Source organism: Myotis brandtii, unplaced genomic scaffold (genome assembly GCF_000412655.1).
Source record: "Myotis brandtii unplaced genomic scaffold, ASM41265v1 scaffold529, whole genome shotgun sequence".
NCBI lineage: Eukaryota > Metazoa > Chordata > Mammalia > Chiroptera > Vespertilionidae > Myotis > Myotis brandtii.
The window spans coordinates 179,340-193,932 of NW_005369934.1; the positions used below are offsets into that span (position 1 = coordinate 179,340).

The 14,593-nt window shown below is 46.0% G+C and overlaps 1 pseudogene; it reads right to left on the minus strand.

Annotated features, from left to right (window-relative positions):
• Positions 1-14,392, minus strand: part of LOC102242299 — a 37,112-nt pseudogene extending 22,720 nt beyond the window's left edge.
• Between the last annotated feature and the right edge of the window lie 201 nt (positions 14,393-14,593).

A 14,593-nucleotide genomic window follows, 5' to 3' on the forward strand; every position in this document is an offset into this window, starting at 1 on the left:
TGCAGCCAATCAATGATTCTCCCTCATTATTTATGTTTCTCTCTCTCTCTCTCTCTCTCTCTCTCTCTCTCTCTCTTTCTCTCTGGAATCAATAATAATATATATTTTTTAAAAAGGTGTTGCAGAATCATCTGGAAACAGCACTGTGGGATGAGAGAAATACTCCCTGGGCATGGGGGGAAAAACCTCCACTTGATAGATGTTGAAGGCAATATAATCATCAAGAATGTTCAAGAAAGACTCTTTTGATGGCAACAAACAGAAATCCACTCAAAATAGCAACACACACACACACACACACACACACACACACACACACACACACTCACACAACTGTGCATGGTGACATGAAGAAAATTACTAGTAGCCATAATATCTCATATTGGAAAAACCTGGAAATATGAACAGTGAACCGGGGGCATTATGGACCCCTCACTGACTGGTCTGGGTAGTTTCTGCTGCCTGTCTTGAAGTCCCTAACGCAGTTTCAGTTTTTGCACCCTTGCATTCCTCTTTTCTACTTCCCTCTGGAAGAGTGCAGCCCAATGCAAACTAAAACAGAAAGCTAATACTTCTTGTAAATGACTGATGGGTGGCATCTCTTAATACACCATAAAGGGGGCAGGGAATGTGCTGGGCTGGAGCTGCCTGACAATGCCCACACGAATGTGATCCCACGGCAGTGGCACGAACAAGGAATGCAGCTAAATTTACCAAGTTCTCTTTAGTGCTCAGTTCAGTGATATTAGTTCACATTTCTCAAATAAAAATCATTACCTATCATTTAACACCCCCCATTGTGAATTCAGTTGTTATTTGTCTAGCACAGAGCATCACAGAATCAGGTCCACTCGGCAGAGGCAGAATGGAAATGTTGGGCGTGTGTAGCAGAAGAAGAAAGTCAAGACTTCATTAATCCAGAGGTGGAGGGGGTATGGGAAGTCACTTAAGAAATCCATAGTGAAAAAGACCCAAGAGAAGTTTGGCAGAGGACAGAGAGCCCAAGGAAGAGGATGAAGTGTTTGGGTGGCAGGGGCTACATCTTGGGTGGCCATGGCAGATCAAGGAGGCAGGAGTTGGGCTACAGACAAGAAGGACAGGGCGAGGCTGCATGAACACTGTGTGGGATACTAGACCACGTTAGCCCCGAGGCTGCATTCCCAGCCTTGAGGGAACCAACTGGCTCGCCCCAGGGCAAGAGTCCTCCAGCTGAGCAAGAAGCTATGGTAGGATGGCTGGAGTAGTCTGGACTTTCAAAATGTTCCTCTTACACGTAGAGGAGAAAGGATGCTGGGTAGAGCAGCAACCCTCTGTCGGAGCACTTACTCCTCCATCCTGCTCCACTATGCCAATTGTTGGAGCACAGGTACTCGGACGCTGGGGATTAGATGAAGACATGAGAAGTTGCAGGCATATACTTTATTGTAGACCGTGTAACCATTGCTACTACAGGAGCCATCAGGCAGAGTAGTTCCTCAAAGTAGCCCCACAAAAGCAGCCGCACAAAGTGGCCGCACAAAGCAGCCTCGCACCGGCTGGTCAGTAGTAACATATACAGACTCAAACAGAAGAGGCCTCGTGCCAATTAGTGACACTCATGCTATCCTATATAATAAAAGGGTAATATGCAAATCGAAAGGAGGAATGACCAGTCACTATCACGCGCACTCAACACAGGAGCTGTCCCCTGGTGGTCAGTGTGCTCCCACAGGGGGAGCACTGCTCAGCCACAAGCTGGGCTGACAGCTGGCGAGCACAGCAGCCCGCCTCCGCGGCGGGGCTAAGGATGTCCCACTGTGGCTTAGGCCCGCTCCCCATGGGGATGGGCCTAAGTCGTCAGTTGGACTTCCTCTGAGGGCTCCCGGACTGTGAAAGGGCACAGGCTGGGCTGAGGGACCCCTCCCTGGCCCCCAGTGCATGAATGTCATGCACAAGGCCTCTAGTACTAACATAAACAGGTTCCATAAGAGTGCACTTGTGCAGTACATATATTGCTACTACTGAATCATTGCCCTCACACCTGCGTAGGACAAAGGGGCCTTGCACCTAATAATACTGCTGTGTCCTCGCTGGCACGCATGCGTATGGCTAATTGGCCTTGATTATCCAGCGTATTCTGATTAGGGTTCCCACACCTACAAAATTCAGAGTCTGGAAATCTCTTTGAAAAGCTGAACTAAGACAAAACAAGAAGTCAGTTGTCTTCACAGTGTGAAGTGGAAAGTCAGTTATTAGTTCTGATCCTTGTTGGTTCTTGGTGATGATGCTCACGTGTTCAGAGGTTTAAGTTCATTGAAGTTGCACACTCAGAAGTCCCCAGGCCAGGTTCATCCAGCCATGGCCAGCTGGCTGTTCAGCACCCCTGCTGCTAACAGGCCTGCCTTTCTCAGGGCCTGAGGCTACTTATGGTGTGGCTGCTGTTCCACAGAGTTATTGCTTCCAAATATCAACATAGAAACAGAATGGGACACGTGGGGGCAGAGGTAAGAGAGGGAGGGAGGGGTGCACTGGTGATAAAACATGGCATGTGGAAGGAACGAGGAGAGACGCACCAGAAGGAAACGGCCACCGCAGTCTGGAAAACGAGCAAGAACAAGCACACGGTTACCAAAACACTGTCCATTTCCCACTACAAGGAACCCAGAGCTCCTTCTAGGAGCAAAGAAGGGATGAAATAAGCTCTGAATGTTTTGTTGTGCCAGAAAGCAAGGAAGTGATCAAAGAATGATGGGGACATGTCCAAAAGACACAGAGTCAGGCTGAGTGGGCTCCTGCTAGCCATATGTTGCACAATTTGAACATCAAAATAATGATCATAATAGATCATAACCTCTTAAATAAAATAGGAACTCATGAGCCCGTTCAGATATAAATAAACCCAGTCATAAGTTGAGAGTTGGTGAAGAATAGGATATTTACACAGTGTCAAGATTCTCCCTACAAAATACGTATTAATTACAAGGGGAAGAAGAGTTGCCTGATAGATACACCTTAATCAGGTGATTGAAGTCTTCATTGCCAGTGATTCCACAAATCGAGAGCATATGGTACCTGATGCAATGAGAACTCAACAATACTTTGGGAGTAGTCCTGAGAAAGATGCATAACCTGAATCTGCTCATAAGGAAATACCAGGCAAGTCCAAACTGAAGAACATTCTACCAAGTAACAAATTCTCAGTCTTCAAAGTGTTAGCACGTTGAGCGCCCAGTCAGTCACCGGTGACTGACACTATACTTTCTGTCCGGAAGACAAAACAGGCTGGGCGCTTAAGGTGTTAAGGAGTTAAATCTCAAGGAAAGACTGAGAATCCGTCTCAGAGTGGAGAAAGTTGAAGGGACATGACTGCACGCTCTGTGTGATTCTGAAGTAAACGCTTTGACTACAGAAACAGTCATAGGACCATTGGAGGAACTCGAATGGGATTCCTGAGCTGGAGGGGGGAGGATGCTCTGTGTCCGAGGAATGTCCTTGTTTGCAGGGAACGTACACTGAAAGGCGAGGGGGTTATGGGGCAGCACGTCAGCAACTAAATCTCAAAAAGGAAAAAAAATGGGGTTTTGGACTACACTGCTAACGTTTCTGTAAATTTTTGTTGTTTTCAAATGTTTTAAAAAAGATAAAATATAAAAATATTAGTCTCTGTGTTTTAAAAAATGGAGCTTTCTTTTAATGTATGTAATGGGTTGAAAGTATGTCCACATCCTGGCACCTGTAATGTGACCTTATTTAGAAAAAGGGTCTTTGCGGATGTGATTGAGAATCTCAAGATGAGAGCATCCTGGATCATGCGGGTGGGCCCTAAGTCCACTGACAGGTGTCCTTATAAGAGACACAGAGAGGAAAGACACACAGAGGGGAAGGCCATGGGAGGCCTGGAGCCACCAGAAACAGGAACAGGCAAGGAAGGCTTCTCCCCTAGAATCTTCAGGAGCGAGCACAGCCCTGCCGACACCTTGATTTTGAACTTCCTGCCGCCAGAACTGTGAGAATAAGTTTCTGTTGTTCTAAGCCATGTACTTCATGGTAATTTGTTACTGCAGCCCTAGGAAACTTACACAGAGCACTATTCTCCTTTCATTTTGTTTTAACTAGGCAAAGACTGAAACCAACTTGTACTTTGGATGTCCTCACCAATTTAGGCTGCGTTAGCCCAAAGTGGGGATGGACATTCATCCTCCGAATGGATTATGCTGCACCCCTGAGAAAATGGCCGCCAAATATTGCATTTGACCTTCACCATTGACTCCTTGGGTGCCAAAGTGCTAGGCTTGTTGGGATTCTTCCTAAGGCAGTGGTTCTCAACCAGGACATTTGACAATTTCTGGACACATTTTTGGTTGTCATAACTGTGGGGTGGGAGTTGCTCCTCAGATCCAATAGGTAGAGGCTGGGGATGCTGCTAAGTATTCTATAATGCCCAGGACAATTCCTCACCGCAAAGAACTGTCTGGCCTAAAATGTCACAGTGATGAGGATGAGAAACCCTGCTCCAAGGGAACAATTTTCTTTTTCATTCTGCAAAGAAATGGGATTGTTGGATCCTGTGGTAGGACTATTTTAATTTTTTTTCACCTTTTCCCATAGTGGCTCTACTATTTTACATGCCCACCCACAGTATACAAAGGTTCTAATTTTTCCACATGCTTGATAACATCAGTTATCTTTTTTTTTTTAAATTATGGTGATCCTAACAGGTGTGAAATGATATATTGCTGTGGGTTTTATTTGTTGTTCATTGTTTTTGTTTTTTTTTTTCATTGGTTTTGAATCATATTTCCTTGATGATTAGTGATGTTAAGCATCTTTTCATATACCTGTTTGCTATTTGCTTATCTTCTTTAGAGAAATGTCTATTCAAGTCCTTTGCCCATTTTTAAATCAAGCTACATGTGTGTGTGTGTGTGTGTGTGTGTGTGTGTGTGTGTGTGTGTTTTGTTTTTGGGGTTTTTTTGCTACTAAGTTGTTATGCTACCCTTTAGTGGTTATATGGTTTGTAAACATTTTCTACCATTCCATAGGTTACTGTTCTACTGTACTGAGTGCTTACATTTCAGAATGAAAGCTTTCAGTTTGATGTAGTCCCACTTGTCTATTTCTGCTTTTGTTGCTTATGCACTTGGTGTCATACCCAAGAAATTGTTGCCAAGAGCAATGTCATGAAGCTTTTTCCTATGTTTTCTTGTAGGAGTTTTGTAGTTTCAAGTCTTACTTTTAAGTCTTTAATCCATCTTGAGTTGATTATTATGTCTGGGGTAAGATAGGGTCCAATTTCATTTTTTCATGTGTATATCCAGTTTTTCCAACACCATTTTAAAGAAACTACTCTTTCCTCAGTGTGTATTGTTGGCACCCGTATAGAAGGTCAACTGACTGAATATGCACAGGTTGATTTCTGTGAGAGAATAAGTTTCTGTTGTTCAAGTCAATTGATTTATTTCTCTGTTTTTATAGACCATACTGTTTTTATTACTGTGTTTTATAATATATTTTGATATAAGAAAGTGTGATGACTCCAACTTTGTTCTTCTTTCTCAAGATTGTTTTGACTACATGGGAGTCCTTTGTGATTCCATGAGTTTGAGGATTTTAAAAAATGTTTGTAAAAATCGTCATTGAAATTTTGACAGGAATTGCATGGAATCTGTAGATCACGTTGGGTAGTCTGGACATTTTAACACTATTGTCTTCCAGTCTATGAACATGGGATGTCTTTCCAGTTTATTTGTCTTCTTTAATTTTTTTCAACATTATTTTGTCATTTTCAGTGCATGAGTCTTCATCTCTTGGTTAAGTTTATTCCTAAGTATTTTATTGCTTTTCATTTTTGTTTGCCTTCCATACTATTTACTAGTATATGTCTCCCAGTGCCAGAAGCCTGTGGTTTACAGTAGGCTATGGGCTATGTGTAAGATGTGGGAAATGAGCAAAGGATCTGGGATTTTTGAAGAGTCCCAGCCTCACACCTTTCTTTAGGCTGGTTTTGCTCTTTACCACTCACATGTGGAAAAAATCTTCAGGTGACTGCTGTAAGTTGGCTCTGAATACATCTAATAAAATATTTCCATCTCGACGACCAAACAACATTGCACAAAGGGTGCCAGAACCCAAGCCACAAACCCCAGGAGCTTAAGCTCCCACATGAGACACTATGGGAGGAAAACACTTCTCTGACCCAACCACCCTTCTACCCTCCCTGCTTCCTTCTGCTCAGCATTTACTGACCACCACCAACGCAAACATTGTGCTAAACACTGGGAATACAAAAATAAATTAGTTCAAAATCTGATCAGAGGACAGAAAGAGACATTAACATGTGACGTTTGAGTGCTGTTATAATGGTATCAACAGAGAGAAAAATTTTTAAAAATGTTTTTATTGATTTTTTTATGGAGAGAGAAAGGGAGGGAGGGAGCGAGGGGGAGGGGAACATCGATTGGTTGCTTCCGCATGCACCCCGACCAGGGTATGTGCCCTGACTGGGAATTGAATCAGGGACTTCGTGGTGCACAGGATGATGCTCAACCAACAGAGCCACGCCAGCCAGGGCCAGAGAGAGAATTTTTGAAAAAGCTTCCTTCACCTGACAGGGCAAATAAATCAGTATCCAAGCATTTCATAGGCGAGATGGAGAAAGCATCCTTCAGAGATAAAACTGAAAAAATATCTCAGTTCCTCCTGCGGCAAACACGGGCTGCGAGGTGTGTGGAGTGCCTAATTTTTATGATCCAGTGTGCTCTTTAACTACCAGGTGAGCCCTTTCTGAACTAAAAGACACTGAGAGGGCTATTTTTGAAGGTAAATATTCTTATGAGTGCTGAAAAACTGCATTTATGAAAACATTTCTTACTGATATTCAAACAGAACTGGTTAGTCTTGCTGGGAACGCCGTAGGCCCCTTGGGTTTGAGGCTGTCAGCGGATATCATCGCAGTGGAGCGAGGCAGAGAAGTGAGCGCCTGGGGCATCTGTCATGACTCCCCTTCTCTGATCTCATTTGAACGGCACAGGCAAAGCAGGTAGATTACCTGAGTGACCCTCTGAAGACGTGTCTTTGGCTCTGGTGACCAGTGATTGTTGGGCAATCTTTTTTGATGCTTTGATTGAAGCAGGTGATTAAAACACCTACTTGCCTATAGCTTGGCTATTTTTAGACTATTTCCTGGCGTCCAAGACCCTGTGCAAATATGGGCGAAGATGCTTAAAGAAGTGAGGAAAGAGAAAGGGGCCCTGTGCAGCCCTTGCATATGAAATCACAGCAGGGCCATTTGAATCGTCGATATCCCTCCTGGTGACAGCTGCAGACACGCGAAAGCTGAGCCAGGGACTGCTCAGCCAATTGAAGTGCCGTGTAGGTTCCCGTTGCCTTCAAGAACCTTTCTGATAAATAGCTCTTGGCCAGCTCCTTATATGGCTACAGACGGCCCCAAGAGGTTGCGATGTATTTGGACACAATCTGATCCTTACTTCTCACGGGTCTCAGGCCTTCCCTTCTGCAGCTGAGGGTGACAGCAGTGGGCTCCAGAGGCTCTCGTACCCTGGCCCCGTGCAGTCACTTTTCCACTGAAGACTCTCCCTTATCTTGAAGAAGAGAGGTGCCTGGTGCTTGTCACACTGTGTAGGGCAGCGGCTAAGATAGTTTGAAAGGAGCTGTGCGGGGAGATCAGAACTGGCAAAGCTGCACCGGAGAGAAGTGGCTCTTCACTTGTTCACCTTGGAGTCTTTGGGAGCCACTGAGAATAATTTCACCAGCCCCCATGGGTGTGACAGGCTGGCTACCCAATGTTGTTTGTTTATTCCTCAGAAGAGCCACACCAGTGGGGGGGTCACTGGTGTTGCCTGGCATCCGCTGCTACAACCCAGACACTTCCCCTCAAAGGCTGTAGTCCTTGCATGTTAGGTTTTTTTCTTGTGTATTGATGGAACTCAATGCATAATATGTGTTGAGTGAATCAATGCCTGGAGCAAAGACAGAAGCTGGTGGCTCAGTAGAGTTTTGTGCTTGGATCTTGAAGCAGACAGGATGAAAAATATGTTGTCATTATGGATTTTAGTGAAGTGACAAAAAAGATTAGATCATGTGACATTCCTAAAACTGTCTATTAATAATGCTACAACACCGGTGCTTATGAGCACGTCAGAAAACAAAAACCCTGTCACAAAAGAGGACAAAACTCATTCTGATGTTCGTGTTGCTGTAAAAAGGTGTGGCCGTTGGTCAGTGGTCTTGATGGATGCTGGCACGCCCATCCCCTGCCTCTGGAATCAGTGTGGCCACTCACGCTCCAGTTGCTGGTCTCCATGGACGCACCAAGCCCGCTGCCCCAAACAGCTGCCCCTTTCTAACCTCACCTACAGAAAACCTAAGAGAAAAATACTTTCCGCCTTCTCCAGGTAGACTGTTCTTACTAGAGGCCACATCTTCCCTGAGGAGTATAAAGGAGAGGGGGAAGAAAACTCCTGGGAAAACCAGGAGCCAGAAATGAACAGACAACCTTCTTGGCAGCCCGTATTTAACGTGGAACTGGAACTGTGGAGTGAGCGCTGTTCAGAAATGCATACCCAGGAGTGTAACCACCTATAATATATGAACTGACTTTGGAGTAACCTGTAATATGCTGAACTAACATTGCAACCAGGGGAGCCATTTTTTAAGAATAAAACAACAAGGAAGAATAAATATCATTAATACAGCATGAGTGATATGGGAGTTCCAGCGAACGGGCAATTTTCTCACTCTGACATTAGACTCCAGTCACAGAGGGACCATCTTAGTTGTCACTAACCAGCTTTTGAAAAATAATGTAAAATATAATTTGTTATCTATAAGACCCGGAGGCTTGGGTTGGTGAAAAACCCCACTTGGTGGGGCCCCCGGAGTGTGACAGTAATTAACTGGTCACCGTGGCCAAAAAAATCAGCTCTTAACAGGCTCTCTCAGACACCATCACTGGGATGTTCTTGAATGACTCGAGAAAGAACAGGACACTTGCACGGCTGCACCAGTCCTTAATTTCTCTATTTTGTTCAGCCGTATTGGTATCCATGGACAATTATAAGGTCCCAGGACTCTCTTGGGAGTCCATGACCAGTCCCAAGGGAACTAGTAGGCAGGCCAGGAGTGGGAGCAGAGCACATGATGCCCAGCTGGGGAGCATGACATCATCTCACAGCTGGACGCAGCCTGGATTCCTCCTGAAATTGTCTGGCAGGCCCCACCTGGTCAGGACGGACAAGATGCTCAGAGACCACACATCTTGTTCGTGGGTCTTTTCATTCCGCATTGGCCTTGTCCAACGTCTTCCAAAATAAATGTGTGAGATGTTCATAAGTGACCTTTATAAAAGAGAAGGGGGCCGACGGTCTGTCCGAACTGCCAGTTGCACAGACTTCTTTATTCTCAGGGCTTCCTGACACTGTGACTTCCAAGAGAATGGTAAGAGGTGCAATGTTTCCCAAAAGAGCCTTTCACTGGGCTAACGTTTCTCACACCCATTGTGGGAAACATGGTCTGTGTTGGTTACAGGAGTCCTCTTCCTGTTTCAAATCCACACAGCATTCCACTTGTTTCTGTGCTGCTATTGTGTTTTCTAGAAACATCAGCTCCCTATCTCCTATCAGAACACACGTGGTGAAGAACAATGCGGAGTCACCTTGCCTGTTGAGATCTGCTCGGGCTCGCACCTTTCCCAGGTCTTTGAGAAGCAGTGTCCCTGCGGTGCTTTCCGTGGCGTCACAGATCAGCTGGCGAGTCATCAGCTCACAGCCGTGAAACCAGCCGGGCAGGGAGGCAGAGGCTGCGTCCTGGCCAGTGTCCAGCTGTTCAGGCTCAAACCAACTCCTGACTTCCGAAGCTGTGCAGTGGGGGTGGCGTTAGCACCGACCCCACAGAGGGGTCTGGAGCACTGAAAGCAATCGTGCCCATGAGGACCTGATGCTCATAAACAAGAACAATGACGATTTGGGGAACACGGGGTAAGAAGAAATAACATGTCCCCAATAAAATTATGATTTGGCAAAGTTTTTTACAAAAGCTCCTCATTACAAGCGGCTGTTCCAAAATAGAATAAGTGTTATTTTATTGTAATATTCCCCCCAGACTTCCGTAAAACAATGCTCACTTCTGTTTTCACATCATCCTCTCCTCTACCCCACCTGTCCTTCCTTCCTGCAAACATGTGTTGAGCTTTACTATTCTAGAATAGAGAATAGCTCGTTCTAGATCACGAGGGTGTGAAGATGAATACCATAATGTGGAACTCAGATTCCTTGTGGTCCGGTGGGGGAGGCAGGAACGCACAAGTAAAACACGGTGCCGTCGAGAGAACGTGACGACACCCCTGGCACAGAGTGGGTCCTAGTCCACTTGAACTGAGTAAAGGAAAGAGTGAACAAATGAATGAATTTATGCTGACGAGCAGGAGGTTATCACTGATTTGAGGGGCAAAATATCTTTGTGATGTTCATTCATATTTTATCCCTGAATTCTTCCTTTTATCATTTCCAGTTAAATGTACAGATTTTGCAGTTCTTTGCCCCAGATAACTATCAAGAAAGGACCTGCTCCCCCTGTAGAGACAGTCCTGGGTGTGCAAGAGGGAGAGCGGGGAAGCTGAGAGGCATGGAGCGCGGTGTGTGAGTCTGTGAGCAGCACCTAGATCTCAGAAAGGGAGGCTCAGGTACACACGGGGGCGCCTGGCGCAGGGGGGTCCCCTGGTCCCAGGCGAGAGCCAGCAGACTTTAGGGGAGTGCCGGCTCGGATAACGGCACTGTCACAGGCCAGCAGGACACGGTGTTGTTTAAAATTCTATTCCTTGTACACTCTCTGAAATTGTAACTTACTGCCTCTTCCGTAGACAAACACACACACTGAGTTTTTGTTGCCTTTTGATGATGGTCAGTTGAGGTTTTCAATTCCAGTTTTCTGCCTAAGGCTGGTCGCACACAAACTTCAAGGCCGAGGCCCCATGAGACTGCAATCGGCTACAGCTGGATGTAAGAGACAAGCTGGGGAGAGAGGGGGAGAGAGATGGCGTCCTTTCTGCCCTTTCGCTCCTGCTAGAGAATTACAGCTACCACTCAAAAGACAGACACACCTGAAGGTCACCTGGACATTCCTCTCTGCAGACATTTCCTGTCTGTTCGACCTCAGCCATTCTTGACTCTCAAAAGGCAGAAATGCAAGACCAGTTCCTTCAAACCCATGTCTAGGCCCTGCCCGCATGCCCCACCCCGGTCAGTTCCTAGCACAGCCCACGCTGTCACTACCGCAGAGCAGAAGCCTAAATATGTGATGGGAAAGTCTTCGAGGCACCTCTTCTCCTGCATTTTCAGCACCTACTCTGGGTGCCGCTTACTGTGTCTGCTCAGCAGGCAGGTTTGACTCAGCCGGGTGGAGTGAGCATGGCCACGGGGCAAGGAGGACACAACACGGACTGTGCATGGAACACAAACATGTTTTAACAATGTCCCTGAAGTTGCACATGAAAGAAAGATGTATCTTTTAAAAGTGATTGAAAGAGGGACCCAAAGTTTCCTTAGACGTAATCCCTGGGTGTGAGCTATCAAGGTTTACTATATTTGGGGAGAGGCAGTTGAACACATTTAATGTTTTCATTAGACATTGCAAAGTAATATTAAAAATAAATTCCTTGAAGGCAGTAATGAATGCCAATTATTAGGAAAGGATCACTCCTAGATGAGAAGAAACCAAAACAGAAGTTTCTAGAAAAGAAAGAGAAGAATACTTCATAGCAAAATCTATCGGACAAGAAAGCTACACACATAGAAAAATGTATAGCCTTAAATATTTCCTTTCTTAAAAATAAAAGTGAATCAAGTGCTCATCTAAGGAAATTAGAAAATTTATAATTCTTACAAAGAAGAGAAGCCAGGAAGAGCAAATAAAGATAAAAGCTGAAAGTAACAAAAGATACAGGAAAAAATATGGTTGAATGCATCCGAAAGTCCAAAACTTGTTTTTTTGAAAGAATAATTTGTGAGGTTGTTTAAAGAAGGAAAAAAGACAGGGACGGCAAAAATACACAAAATTAGTTATGAGAAAAGAGAAATGATCACAAATACTGAAGAGATTAAATATGTATATAAATGATAAACCCAAGTAACTCTGTGGTAACAATTTTTTTTTTCAGTTTCCAAGTAATTTTATTCAGAATTTTGTGTTTGTTTCCTAAATCAATAAATACTGTACAAAACAATGTAAAAATGGCTACAGTTTTTCTCTCCCCCCCCCCCCCACACACACACTTGGGGACAATCCCCTGGGCCATCTAACTGAGGGCTTCTCCCTCCAGGTTTGTGACACTCTAGCCTCCTCGAATCATCTTCAGAGGAATGTGGCTGAAGTGGGGAGGACCTCCTAGGGTTGGAGGTTGACTAGGTTAAGGACATGGATTCGTGTGTTTTTTGGAGATGAGACAGCGCTTGGGGCAAGAGCTTATCCCAAAGAAAAGGGTATCTAAAATGTTCATTTTTATACCCTTCAGAAAGTGACATTTATTCAGAAGAAAACAACAAAAGAAATGACAAGAGGTCCATCCCTTGGCTCCCTTCCCTCTTCCCTCCTGCTCCTCCTCGGCCCCCTGAGGACTGAGGCCTGGCTGAGGTGAGGGGGCAGACCCGCCCCTCTCAGATGAGGTCAGCAACACTGAAGGTCTCAAAGCCTCGAAGAGTCCTCTTTTCTTCTGTCACCCTGTTAATAGCCACACCCTACGGCCAACATGCCCAGCCTGACAGCCTCTGTGGGTACAGTTCTTCCCGCTGGTGGAAGGTCACAGTTAGTGGCTAAAGAAACCTGTGGCACATCCCTGCCTCTGGCCAGCGGTCAGTGTGGGTCAATACTCTGCTAGAGCCCAAGTGGAACTCCCTCCTGATCACATCCCACTCCTCTGGTTCGCATCTCCGTGCAGGGCAGAGACAGCGAAGTCTTGGGCGTGCATCTGCTCAGTGAGATAGCCTTTCTGCGAGTGTCCAGGAGATGACTACCTGGGTGTGGGGAGGGTTTTATCCAAGGCACAAGGCACGTCCAGCTTCCACTCCCCTCCTTCCGAGTTGATGTAGAATTGGCAGATACCCTCCAGAGTCAACTCTTCCCTCCCACCAAGAACTCGAATGGGGTCCCTCAGGAACATCTAGGTCACCTCAAGCACTTGGGGTGTCATGGCACCGTAGCTGGCAGCAAATCACCCGGGAGTTGCTGGTGAGCTTTTGGAGTATGCCATAGATGTGGTCCCTAAATCATGGCTTCACATTTCATCAGTGTCATCCATACAAACCTCTTGATGTGTTTGGGAGACAGGAATCGTAGGGTGCGGCTATAGGGTTAAGCCTGGGACTGACCTGTTGGCAAAGCCACAAACAAATCCCAGCTTAGAGGGCACAGTCCTCTTAGCATAATTAGGCTTGACCTTATGACGCTCCCTAGATCTTATCTGGGAAGCTAATGGGCTGTGGGAGGTGCAGCAAGTGCTGCCAAAACAAGTGAAACTCACAAGAACATTGTAACTATGGTAACCACTACCTTGTTTACTTCTGGCTATAAAATAAAGGCTCAGCTTGCCTCTGGATCTCTCTCTGTGGCCTCAGCCAGGCACAGGAAGATCCACCTAGACCCAGCTTATTCTCTCTGTCATTTCTTCATCCTTCACCGCCCTCACTCAGGCTTGTGGAACCCTTGGCTGAGCTGGCTGGGCACAGGTATCTATAGGTGAGCATGTCAAACACATGGCCTGAGGCACCCACGATGATATGGGGAGCACCATCTGCAGCTTCTGCACCTCAGCGTGCACACTGGTACCCCCAAGGCAGGGGGCGCTCATGCAATGTCCTAGAGCAGGGGTGGGCAAACTTTTTGACTCGAGGGCCACAATGGGTTCTTAAACTGGACCGGAGGGCCGGAACAAAAGCATGGATGGAGTGTTTGTGCGAACTAATATAAATTCAAAGTAAACATCATTACATAAAAGGGTACGGTCTTTTTTTTTTTTTTTTTTTTAGTTTTATTCATTTCAAACGGGCAGGATCCGGCCCGCGGGCCGTAGTTTGCCCAGGGCTGTCCTAGAGCCATGGCTACTTTCTGTATCTGCGGTGCCAATTCCCCAGTGGGTGCCAGGACCAAGACCTGGGTGGCCTGTCGAGCCAATGCAACCTGTTGCAGAACCGATGTGGCAAACGTGGCCGTTTTTCCTGTCCCAGATTGGTCTTGAGCGATCACATCATAACCCTTGATACAGGAGGATGGCTCGCTGCTGGATGGCAGGGGGCTTCTCAAACCACAGGCGTAGATGCCACACAGGAGGGACCCATAGGCTCATGTCTTCAAAGCTGTCAACAATCTCATTCCAGTTACTCTCAGTGCCGCCTTCAGGCTCCATTTCCCTGGGGCATTGTCTCTGGATGTGTTGGTTTAAAGTCTGAGTCTGCTGACTGAGGCCTGATGGCTGGCTCTTCCTACCAGCAGCTGGCCAAGCACGATGCCATCGCCATTCCCTGACCCCCCCCCCCATAGCCCCCAGTTCCGGGAACCCTGACTCGCAGACATGATCCTTAGACACTCCTGTGGTAGCACTTTGAAT